The following is a 12,898-nucleotide window of genomic DNA, read 5'->3' as shown; positions in this document are numbered from 1 at the left end:
AACACAGTTTCAATTGGCACTTGATGATGTGGCCTAAAATTGGGCTGTGTGTGTGTTATATCTACACCCCTTGCAGAATAAAACAAACACACACACAATAGCTTATTCAGAGATCCCATGCAAGGACCCCAGACTCATTTTATGTGATCTGCACTGTAACATTTCCCCCTTCAATTTATCAACTTTTAGAAGCTTCTCTGGAGAAGAGGCATGCAGATGGGAGCAGAAAACTAATCCATCCAGTCAAATATTTGCCAAAATTGACAAGCCCAAGCTAATAGGCAAGGAAACACCTCCCCCTCCCAACCTTTTTAGCAGATAAAGGGGGAATTCTGAATGAGCCTGCAAGGATGAGCAAGATGGATGTAGCCATTTCTAATCTTTTGTTCAACAGTTTGCTAAAAGGGCCAGACTTGTGTCCTTGTTCAGCGGTGGTGGAATTGCCAGCTCCTTTTCTTGCCTTTGTTTTCTTCACAATGTTTGGACAGTGTTCTGCAAAAAACGGAGGGGGCAGGTGGGTGTTGTCGGTGCAGTAAGCAATTATTTCAAGGAAAGCCCAGTTGCCTTGGTTACCAATCATCAAACCGGGGGGGGGGGGATTGCGCTCTTGTCAAAATCAGAATTCCTTTTGTTCTTTTCTCCATAGTGAAGAAAGGTTTCTGTGCCAGACAGAAAGCTGAGGGAAAAAATGGAGGGCTTTCCAGATTTGGCCGTTTAGGAAACCTGAGCATAATTTGTAAGGGCAAAGAAAGATGGTGTACAACAGTGTTAAGAGCATATCAGCAGCAGGTTGGCTTCTTATTGGCAAGACAACTTCTCTAACAGCACCTTCCATGCATGCGCTTTGCTCATTCACACGGTTCCGTGTATGCACCCGGCCTCATAAACATGCCTGAATAGGACAACATAGAGCCACAGCGGGTCGGTGTGTCCACCCACGATTTCTGCTACTGGTTGGGGCGAACTGGTCCAAACCAGCTGAATACCACATCTGCCAACACACCTTCCTCTGGTTACACACCAGTGAGATGGTTTGTGCTGAGAGTGAGTGACTGACTCAAAGTTAGCCAGTCATCTTTCATGCTTAACAATGGAAATTCTGGCCCCAGTAGTAAAGTCAAGGACTACCTTTATGGGTGATGTTGCTAGCACAGACTTCTCCTAAAATAATTCCTATTTGTTTTGCCTGGAGAGGCCGAACAGTTTCTAATGGCTACTAGTATGTGGTACAGAGTGAACCTATCCTTGTCGTCATCAGCCATTCAGTCGTGTTCGATCCTTGGCCACTCCATGGATTGGCACTCTCCATGCCCCTCTGTCTCGAAATGCCCCCTTCAGATCCACCGTAGTTATCCCTGTGTCATTTTTTTAATTGTGTCTAGCCAGCTGGTACAATATCATGTTCAGCCAGTGAGGCTATCATTGCCTAATAACTGAAGATACATTAAGAATAATCGTTGGCCTAGTTTATGATGCTGAAGGCAAAAAATTAGTAGCTTTACTGCATTTTCCTGCCTTGCGAGTTTTAAAGTTATGTTTAGGAATCCATCAATTACTTTAGCTTGCTGTTTAAGGTTTTTTTTAAATAGTAAATACTATAAATATCATTCATTCATTTGTTCAGTTTAAGTTTAGGATGAGAACCAACGGAACGATTTGCCTCCAGAAGTTGTGATTGGTCCAACACTGGAGGTTTTTAAGAAGAGATTGGACAGCCATTTGTCTGAAATGGAATAAGGTTTCCTGCTTGAACAGTGAGTTGGACTAGAAGACTTCCAAGGTCCCTTCTTAGTTGGTTATTCTGTTATTATGTCAAGTATTATATTTCTGCCACAGATCTAGTATGAGCTAGGAGACAGGGAGCGACTCAAAATCATTGTCATCTGCCTGGATCCAAGGATAAACTTGAACCATTTTTTTCCTCCTAGAAATGCAATACTTTAATCTCTACACGGCAGTAAGAAATGGGAAGGGCAGCTTCCCATTTCTGGCATCTCATCTTAAAATAGATCTGGCTTTGCCTTTTTGAGACATTCTCATTAAAAAGACGTTTCTCATAACAGCTTCTGGATTTTCTCCCCCACACACAGAGACAGACAAAACTAGTTTTTCTTTCTCGCTGTTCCTATCCAGGTTTGCCAACTTGGAGTTGGGTTTATGAATAGAAAGTGACAGCAAGGAAATGACAGGGTAGGATCAGAGGCCTCTGCACATTGGCAGTGCTTCCTCCCAGGCTGTGATCTTTGTGATCCTTGGAAGATGCTTGTCAGCCAGCCCTGCCTGATAGACACCTCCACAAGGAAGCTAAAACTACTCTTGTTGAGATTGGCGAGAACATAATCTCTCATGTCTGGTTCTGCTGTATGTCTTCCTCAGAGGTGGTATTCAGACGGTTCAGACCGGTTCACCCGAGCCGGTAGTGGCAACCTGCTGGTGGACCCACCTGCCCAGGCTCTGAAACATCCTATATAGTCTTGTTTTTGACACCACATGCATGTGTGAATGCTACGTACACGAGCAAAACACATACAAAAGGCCTGTGTGTGACATGAGCTCACATTTGTGAACCAGTGGTAAACTTATGTGAATCCCATCGTTGGTCTTCCTCCTTATAGTTGTTATCTGGATGTTTTAGACTTCAGCGACGTTTCAGACCCTTTTGCGTAGACGACAACTTTGACTCTGTCAAAGTCATCATCCTTACTCTTTACAATGACTGATGATCACCAGCATTTAAAGTTGTTAGACCAGGTTTTCCTTTGCAGATAGTGCTCAATTTATAACCACAATTGAGACTGAAACTTCCATCACTAAGAGATAATGAACATTGAATCTGATTCTGTGACCTTTTTATTTTCTGCAGTGGTTAAGCAAGTCACCACAGTCATTAAGCGAATTAGATGGTCTTTAAGGAAATCCTGCTTCCTCCACTGACATTTGATGAAAGCCACCTGGGAAGGTTATACTCATGGACATCATATGGCAACTGTCATAAATATATGTCTCAGTTGCCAACTGAATTTTGATCACCTGACCATGGGGATTCTGCAAAGGTCACTAAGTGTAAGGACTGGTTGCAAGTCAGTTTTTCAGCACAGTCGTAACTTTGAATGGTCATTAAACCAAGGGTCATAAGTTGAGGATTAGGTCATTTTCTTTCTCTGAATCTCTATAAATTACATTTATTTCTTCCATCCCCATCTCCTAACTTGTTACAAAGTTATCTCTTGACTCTGCCACAATCTCTTTCTTTCAGAAAGAGGTTCCCCATATAAAAATACTTCAATTATCTCATTCATATACTATATCACTTATTTTATAGAAAGAAAACCCATTATAAAGTAAAACAAACCAGCAACAAAATAAAAAGTTAAAAGTTAGTTGTCAACATTCCAAGACAAAGCATCTTTTTTATTACATGAACCCAACATGGACAAGGTGCTGAGCACCTTAAAAATTTCAAAGTTTTCACATTGTACAGTTTTAATGGAGGTTCTGAAATTCTCTTCCCTACTGAAAAATATTTTGGAACCCTCATTCTTTACCAATTGCTGAAATACATCTTGAATTTGTCAGGATGAACTGAGTCCTGATGGTTTTTAAAAAACAGCTTTTGAATAATCTTTTAACAACCATGTCTTGAATGAGCAACTATCAGCTGTTTAAATTATACTGTATTAAATCATAAACCACAGTTTTAAACCACAGAATTTAGATGTACGTAATACATGAAGCCACGAGGCTATCCTGTGTCCTAGCCCAACATGTGCACCCAATCACAAGCATTACCACCGAACCTGTTTAGAACTTGAAAGGAACTTTAATTTAAAAAACAACAACAACAAATAAGTTGCCCGCGGAATCAAAGCAAAATTCACAGGACTCAGTCACAGTAAATCTATAGATAAGCATGCAGGTGCTCCTTTGTTCAAGACTGAAAATTAAGGTGGCTTCAAACTCCTATCAGTTCAGGGCATAATGACCAGACTTTCCAAATTGAGATGATTCCTTGATGTGGACACTCCAACAGTTCAGAATGTAAAGGGGCCTTGAGAAGGAGTGGTGCCACTTCACACGGCTATTATTATTCAATTTCTCACCCAGCACTAAGAGCGTGGGAACTTCTCTTTATAGTTTTGATTCATGAGAGAGGATGTTAAAACACTCTATGAAACTTTGCTCCCCCCCAAGAAGCATGAATTATTCCATTACGCAGCTTTCTCATCTCACAGAATGTGCCCCAAAGGACCATCATTAAGGTTCTTGGCTTGCTGCCCTCCTGCATTAAATATTAGGTTTGTGTGGCCTAGCCACTATGTTTTCATTGTTCACCAGAGGTCAAAGCACACTGCCAGTAATTACCCTCCCTTAAGAACACCATAGACATCTTGGTTTAAATGAAGGAGCCACTGCATTGTAATCTCTCTCTTTTCCCAAACATCTTCCTTCTTTTCAATACTTGGAGACCTTCATATTGAAAAACTAACAAAAGTAGTTTTAGAAAATATTAGAATACTAAATAATATTAGAATACTAAATCTCGGCGTGTCAGCTGCAGCCTTAGAGCATGATTTGGTCCAGATATCTGAATATTCAATCTTTGAGATGGAAATCCTCAAAGGAGGAAGCCTCTAGCTGCGTCTCTCAAAACAATCAATGCCCCACCTAACCTTTCTGCTGCATTTTCCTCTGTTAACACTTTCAGTTTGATGAAGTAGAATTTGTTTAAAAAAAATACAGATGATGAAATTTTCAAAAATGGAAACACAGACTTGAGCCCTTTCAGAGGCCTGCATTGTCCTTTCCTTTCTTATTTAGAGTCACTAATTACCCCAATTAATTACCCATTAATTAGTTATCCAAATTATACTATTTGGGATGATTCCTATATCTCAAAACATTTTATCCAGTTTCTCATTATTGTGGCAGCAAGAAGCAATGCCTGTATTTTGCTTCTTTTCCTTTGAGTCATTATTTTGACTACATCAGAGAACAGTTGTGCTCCAAAGTTTAGACATCCATGGATGTCCAATCATGTTTCAATGAATCCTTAACTGAAGCTCATAAGCTATATGCTTTTTAAAAAATAACAGCATTTTTATTATTATGATTTAGATACAAGGAATCTATTTAAACGATGTGTGTCTCTTTATTCCATGCAGCCATTCTGCCTTCCTCTGCTTTAATACAATCCCAACAGGACCCTAAGATTTATTAGGAAGTTAGAACAGCTAAGGAGGTTTGAGGGTGATGGAAAGGATCTCCAAGAACAAAATCATATCAGAAACATTACCAGTGAAATTCAGAAAGCAATTCTCAGGCACCTTGTACAAGTGAAGAATTAAATATTTTGGGAAAGTAAAAGTTAAATTGTGAGGTAGCATTCATTGCAAAACAAAATCCATCATTTGGGCATAGAGAAAATGACATGCCATTAGGTAAAGGTTCCCCTCACATATGTGTGCTAGCCTTTCCTGACTCTAGGGGGCAGTGCTCATCTCTGTTTCAAAGCCAAAGAGCCAGCGCTGTCTGAAGACATCTCCATGGTCATGTGGCCGGCATGATTCAAGACTGAAGTGTTTATTTGCATTTGTACTTGTTTTAGAACTGCTAGGTTGGCAGAAGCTGGGACAAGTAACAGGAGCTCACTCCATTATGCAGCACTAGGAATTCGAACCACCAAACTGCCAACCTTTCTGATCAACAAACTGAGCTACTGCATCCCTTGCCATTAAATCTGCTTAATCTGGGAGAACCAGACATTCAAACCTTGTTCTGTTTGATAGTGTGATGTTTAGGTTGCATCCAGCTGTGGGATGAAAAAGGAAGCAAATCATTATTCCTGCTGCCATATAATTTTGTTGGCCTCTTTACCTCTGTAATTTATTATCAGGAATGTCTATAATCAGAATACAATCAGACCAGATAGAATCTCTGTAAGGTATAGGAATCTCTCTTGTAAGGTACAGGTCACATATCTAGCAAGTATGATCTCAGAGTCAGTCTTCTGGACTGCAGACAGAATTTTTTGTAGACTTCCCTAGAGATGCAGAAATTCAATTTATGACCTTCTGCATATGAAATATGCGCTCTCTGCCAGTTAGCTTCAGCTCCTCCCTAGTCCAAGTTGAATGTTTGCATTGACTTGCTCTATACTGTCCTCTGTTAAGATGTTTCAAATAGAAAACAGAATGGTTTCACAATGTTACTTATCATTTCCTATAGCAACTCAAGCTCTCTTATGCAAACTCAACCTATTCTTTATATTGATGTGATATTCTGACTGTATGTCTTTTAGGTCAATTCTTGGTGGAAGACCTTTTCGCTTTGATTTTTAAGTTTAGCCCATAGCTGACACAAATAATCAACGGTTATTGATTAGAATAACCTGCACTTAGAATCATCTGGTTAAGGCATTGCTCTTTTTCATTATCTGTTTTCTATTGTGTAGTAGATTTACTTCCAAAGTTTTCTAGTTGTAGAATTTGTGTTTATGGTATTTGGAGCATGTGTTGACAATGAAGAATTCTTTGCAAAATTCTATTAATGCACAACTGTATTTGTCCAAAACTTCCTGTAATTCCAAGATTTTCCAAAGCTTCCTGTAATTCTAAATTTGTCAACTTCTCCAAAGCTTGTGTTCTAACTATCTATTAGTAGCCATGATAGAAGTCACATTTAGTAACTTGTGCAATTTGTCACAGAATTCCTCAGTGTCTTCCATCATCATATTTGTGCTTAGTACAGACTAGCATAACATCAATATTACCTCAAGAGTCACTAATTCTCATAGATATGATCTATTTGTATGTAATCTATTTCACATGTAAACTGTAACTGCCTAAGAAGCCTACCTCCCTATGCCTTTTCTACCTTCCTAGTTCATGTCAAATCCTACATCACTGTAATCACTGGATGAAGAAAGTCTTATGCCTTTCAATAGCATTGATTAGCTGGAAAATGTGCCACTAGACATTTTTTATGTCATTTATTGCATGATAACCAGGAACATACTTTGCAACATCACCATTCCAATCCTTTGTATGATCTCATGGCCTGAATGTAATTTACAGGAGCCCATTCTGGTACTTCTGCATGCAACTATTCTTGAAATATTCAATTTAGTAATGTAATTTGTCTTTTTAGCATTTCAGCTTTTCTTGGGTTTGCTTCTCACATTCCAAGTTCTAACCAGATGTACTTTCATAAAATAAAGCACTCCTCTTTTAGGACTGGCAGGATCAGTGAATAACATCCATGTAGTTTTAACTATTTTATCAACTCCAGAGCTGCATATGAAGACTACAGTATTTTTCGGAGTATAAGATGCACCTTTCCCCCTCCCCCAAAAAAGAGGCTGAAAATCTGGGTGTGTCTTATACATCGAATACAGCAATTTTTGCCTCCTGAAGCCCCGTCCCTTCACCCAAATGGCGGTGCATACCCTTATGGAGGCTTTCAGAGAGCTCCTGGGGGCTGGGGAGGGCAGAAATGAGCAGAAATGGGCTGTTTTTTGTCCCCCCCCCTGCAGCACTCTATAAGCCTCCATAAGGCTATGCATGCAAATTTTTTCATGGAAAACAGCCGTTTCTTGCTCATTTTTGCCCCCCCCAAGCACTCCAAAGCCATTAATGCCTTTTAAAAAAAATGGGCCCATTTTCATAAAAAATGGGCTGTTTTGGGGAGGTTTGCAGAGTGCAAAAACTTTTTTTCCCTTTTGGAAAGCTCTTTAGCTGATTGATGAGAATTACATTGATCAAGTGCTGTGCCAGCAGAAACACCTATCTATTGTATTTCTCTCTATCTCTATTTCTCTCTTCCCCTACCTACTGTATCTCTCTCTCTCTCTCTCTCTACCTACCTACCTAACTACTCTCTCTCTCCCTAACCTACCTACTATATTTCTCTCTCCTTCTCTATCCCTCTATCTACCCTACCTACTTTTTTTAAAAAAATGCCTCTTCAAAACCTTGTGCGTCTTATACTCCGGTGCGTCTTATACTCTGAAAAATATGGTAATATACTTCATCAGTAGCTTCACCTGATCTGAAGATGCCATCATCTGATACCCAAACTAATCTCTTGGCTGTTAGACTGTTTTGCCTCTGCCACTTTCTGAATTTGATTCTGGGGTTCCTTGTCCTAGTTGAATTATTTTATCTCAAGCCACAATTCTCCTCTCTCCTGTAATGAATGAATTTCATTCATTCCCTTCCAATCTTAGCAGAAGTGACCTTGGAGAAATTCAAGCTACCCATTCACATTGGTTTCAAGTTCAACTGTTGCTACCCTAAACTCTCTTGCACCAAGGTACTTAACTTCTGATTAACACCACCCAAATATAAGTCTCAGTCTGATTAGAATTAAGACTCTCAACAGATACATACATTCATTCCTTCACACTGCAATTACCGGTACCAGAAAAAAGAACTGGCTTTCCTACCATTAATCTTTAAGGCAAGGTAGAATTGTTGGGAACTATGTTAATGGAGTTAGGCTGTTTTTTGTCTTTCTAATCTTCCATGTGTGATGAAAAGAGAGAATAAAGAAGCTTGTTTCCAATACACAGGCCCCATATTCATGTGAATGAATGTATACATTTTAAATCTATGAGCCAGTTCTGGCAGCAAAAAACCCCCATCATTATCAATTCTAACATTCTTAAACAAAGGATGAACTGTACATAACATTGTAAATAACACGTGTGTGTATATACACATATATACACATACACGTATACATATACATACAGAGCCCTGTCTTAAGCAAGAAATAAATCCAGAGGCAGGTGTTCAATAGGGCTGTAGTATTTTTTGGGATTGAGAATGAAGAACTGAAAATCATTTCCAGACTTTGTAAGAGCAGCTGGGTGATCAAACCAGGAATCCCGCTGCAGCATAATCAAAATTCAGACTGAATATTACCCCTAGTGGGCTTTGGCAAGCCTTTAAGTGGTCCCTGGTCTCAGCACAGCAGTCTCTCTGGAGCTCAGACACGAGCAGACAGATTCACTAAAGCATCAAAGCCCTTGCTTCTCTTTCAACAGCAGCTCAGCTTTGAAACATATGGAGAATAAGCCAGGCTTGCATGCATCCATCAGGCCACTGATATCCCAGCCAATTGTGGAGGTTTCCTTGATGATGGAAACCCTCACGCCAGGAAATTCGGAGATATTTTACATGGAAGGACCTCCCTTCTCAGCCCTGTTACAGTCATGTTCTCCACCCTGTGCTGGAATACAAATAATTCTCTATGCTCAAGGATCCAAGCAGCCTCTGTGACATGCTTCTCCCGTGGATGATTAACCCAATGCCTTTAAGGCACGTTGAATGCATATTTCAAGTCTTGCATGATGTCAGCTAAAAGTAGTGCTGCTTGTTCATCTCTCTCACATTAACAAGAAAAGCCAGCTTTACACACACACACCCAAAATTCTTCTACCTCTCAAGTCTACTAAGGAACATCGATGGGGAATTTCAATCTAGACTGTTTATATAAATTACCGAATCAATTCTAAAATGCCTGTTCCAATCTCCCTATTATGCAAGGAACGGAAGTTTAATTCATTTATTCTGTTTGATTTGCAATTCTGGTAGTCCTCAACTAACAATCATTTATTTAATGACTGTTTGATGTTACATAGGCATTGAAAAAAGTGACCTATGACTGGTCCTTGCAATTCTGCAGCTTTCCCACAGTCACCTGATCAAAATATTGGACACTTGGCAATCTAGTGGTATTTAGAATGAATGCAGCATCCCAGAGTAACATGGATCACCATTTGCAATCTTCCAGCCAGCTTTGGATAGGCAGCCAATGGGGAAAGCTGGATTCACTTAATGACACGATTCGCTTAATACCTGCAGTGATTTGCCTAACAATTGTGGACAAAAAGCCATAAAAATGGGTGTTACTCACTTAACTATCTTGTTTAGCAACATAAATTCTGGTCCCAATTGTGGCCTTAAATCAAGGACTACCTGTACCTTTTTTTTGTTTTTTGTTATTCATTTGACTCATATTTCTTCGGTTCATTCATTGATTCATTCTAACATCTGCCTCTGTGGAATTTTTAAAATAAACTTGCTTTTAAATTTGGACAGCTATATTTTAATTCAGCGTTGAGGAATGTACTGTATTTGGGACATTTGGATAACCATAATACAAACAAACCTGATGTGAATCATTTCACATTCAGAAACATCCAGAAACGTCTAGAACATTCCCAAAGTATATGGCTTTGGTTGGTTGCTATTGACTTCAAGAGTTGGAATACTTATGTCTTATATTTGACGTCCACTATGACTTTAGACCAGACTTGTGTGTCAGAAGTTGTTATTCTTCTTGGCTTTGTCTTCAATATTTGTAACATATTAAAACGTCATCATAACAGCTTTTTCACATAATGACTACAAAACTGAACAAGATTATCTATACCTAATTAGGTAAAAGGAATCATTGATATGGTATTTGGTTAATATTCCAATGTTTTTTTTTTTTTAAGAAAGGTCAAATTCTAAGAGTTTATGAGATAATCAACAAAAAGAAATAAAGTCTGGTTAGTCGAATCACTCAATTAATAATTACAGTCATGCATATATGTGATCAGTCATCTTGCAAAAGTCAGCCTCAAATTGTAGTTCCAAAGGATCAAAAGCTTTGAATACATCCAAGGAAGACAAGGTTTGTGAAAATTATTATGAATTTGTGTCAGTTACTTGACAACATTTGACAGTGTTAACTACTTTTTAATAAAAGCAAAAACAAAACAAAATCTGATTATATTCTACCACATATAACCAACTTTATTTAGTCACAATAGAAGAAAACTAGGATGTCATACGCACATATCAAAATTATGTACTGTAAGATGTTCATTGAAGTGAAGAACAAGTTTGGGAGAAAGTTTCAAGCCCATGCTTGCATCCATCTTACTCTGCAAATACTAAGACATATACCTAACTCAAGGGAAATTTCTGCCCTTTGTTTGAATGAGCCTATATTACTTTGTAGAGGCGGTATCATTCATCAGACTGTTAGCGTCCATGATGCAAATATTCTATCAAAATAGAAGAGTATAACCTATTACAGTGCTACTACCTTAGTACTCAACTGTTTCAAAACTCATCGAATTTGATACTTGATGCATTTTGATGCGAAAATGTTGTCCCAGTGCTTGCAATTTGTTTAGTACTCAAACTTGACACACTGCAATAGGAAGAGGGGGACAGTTGCAGGGAATGGACAGGAAGGCAACCATGCTGAGGAGGTCTCTGTAAAAGGAGGAGGATGGCCATAGAGAATGGACAGGAAGTCAGCCATGCTGGGAAAGTTGCTGATATAGGAAAAGGGATGAAGTTATTCCCAGCTGAAACAAAGGGTCATGCAGTAAGTCATGTGGTTTGTTTGGGACTCATCCTTTTTAATAGTAGTTGCACTTCCTGAAACCAATGACATGTACCGAGGAAACCACTGTAGTGGTGTTCCTAATTATTAATGAACAAACATTCCTTAAATGGTAACTCCACTATGCTTAGATATATTGCTTATTTGAGGTTCGTCCTCCCCTACACCATTTTACATTCCAGGCTCGATTTTTCTTCTACATAGTTCCATTAATTGAATTGAAGGCCAAATATATACCTCAAGATTCAAATTCATTATTATTATATTTTATTAGCTGCCTCTTTTAGCTCCAATCACAGGTGTTGGTTCGTAACACACACACACACACCCAAAAGCTTTAAAAGGTTCCATAAACTCATCTGAGATTAATTGTATGAGAAGCTCTTATGAACAGATTGCCACTTTCCAACTCCAACACACATTCCTGTAACTCAATCTGTCCTCCTTGTTCTTCTCCTACAGCCATTCTCTAAAAGTTAATCTCATAATAACATGCCATTCACTTTCCAACAAGAACCTCCTTGGTCATGATTTTATAAATATAGAAGGTGGGAAGATTGGGAGCATACTTTCCAGTGGTGTGATTCAAATAATTTTAACAACCGGTTCTCTGTCCTAATGACCAGTTGGGTAGGCAGGGCTCAGTTGTCATTTGATGGTGTGGGTGTGGCCAACTCAACATTACTCAGGTTGATGGGCACTTTGCCTTAGCTGTTACAATGTAATAAGGGTTAACTGGAGAGGCAGTTTCTGTAAGCATGGCAATAAAGATTAAGCTCGAAACAACACCAGAATGTTTCCTTCCTGCCTTCCTTACAGGATTAGCCCTATAAAGCGGGGAAAAAATCAAAAGAAGATTTTTCCAACAATCAGTTCTCTGAACCTCTTAGAAAGTTAAGAACCGGTTCTCCTGAATAGGTGCGAACTGGCTGAATCCCACCACTGATACTTTCCAAATAGGAGTTTCACCTACCCCATTCTTTGACATTAACAACTAACCCATGGACAGTCTGCAAAATGTAGGAATAGGTAATCCAGGCTGCCAGGACTGCATTTGTAGAGTTCCCTGACATTGTGTGCCATATGCTAAACAAATAAATAGGTAATTAAAGAAAAAGTCAAATCGGAAGCATAACCATCAAACTACAACTTTGAATCCCAGTTCGCACATAGCCTGAAAACTGCAAATGTATTTTGGAGATTTGATAGCATCCTTGCCAAGTGGATAAAGCAATATAAAGACAGGACATGTAATAGGATTAAGTTCCAAGTGCATGTGGTAAAATATTAGAACTGAAGAAGCTTCTTGGATGAGAAGCAAAATATTTTTAAGGAAAAAAAGCAAAAAAATCCAGTTACTTTTTGGAAAAGCACCTTTGGGACAACCATGAAATGGATGATTGAGAATCTCCATAGACACATGGTAAAATACTAGTTTGTTCGATGTTTAATTCAATAGAATAAGCTTGTTTTTCTTGAAGGAGCAATACAC

This window comes from Thamnophis sirtalis, unplaced genomic scaffold (genome assembly GCF_051295495.1).
Source record: "Thamnophis sirtalis isolate CommonGarterSnake01/CBP01778 unplaced genomic scaffold, rThaSir2_p1.2 scaffold_2, whole genome shotgun sequence".
NCBI lineage: Eukaryota > Metazoa > Chordata > Lepidosauria > Squamata > Natricidae > Thamnophis > Thamnophis sirtalis.
This window is presented reverse-complemented; position numbering follows the sequence as displayed.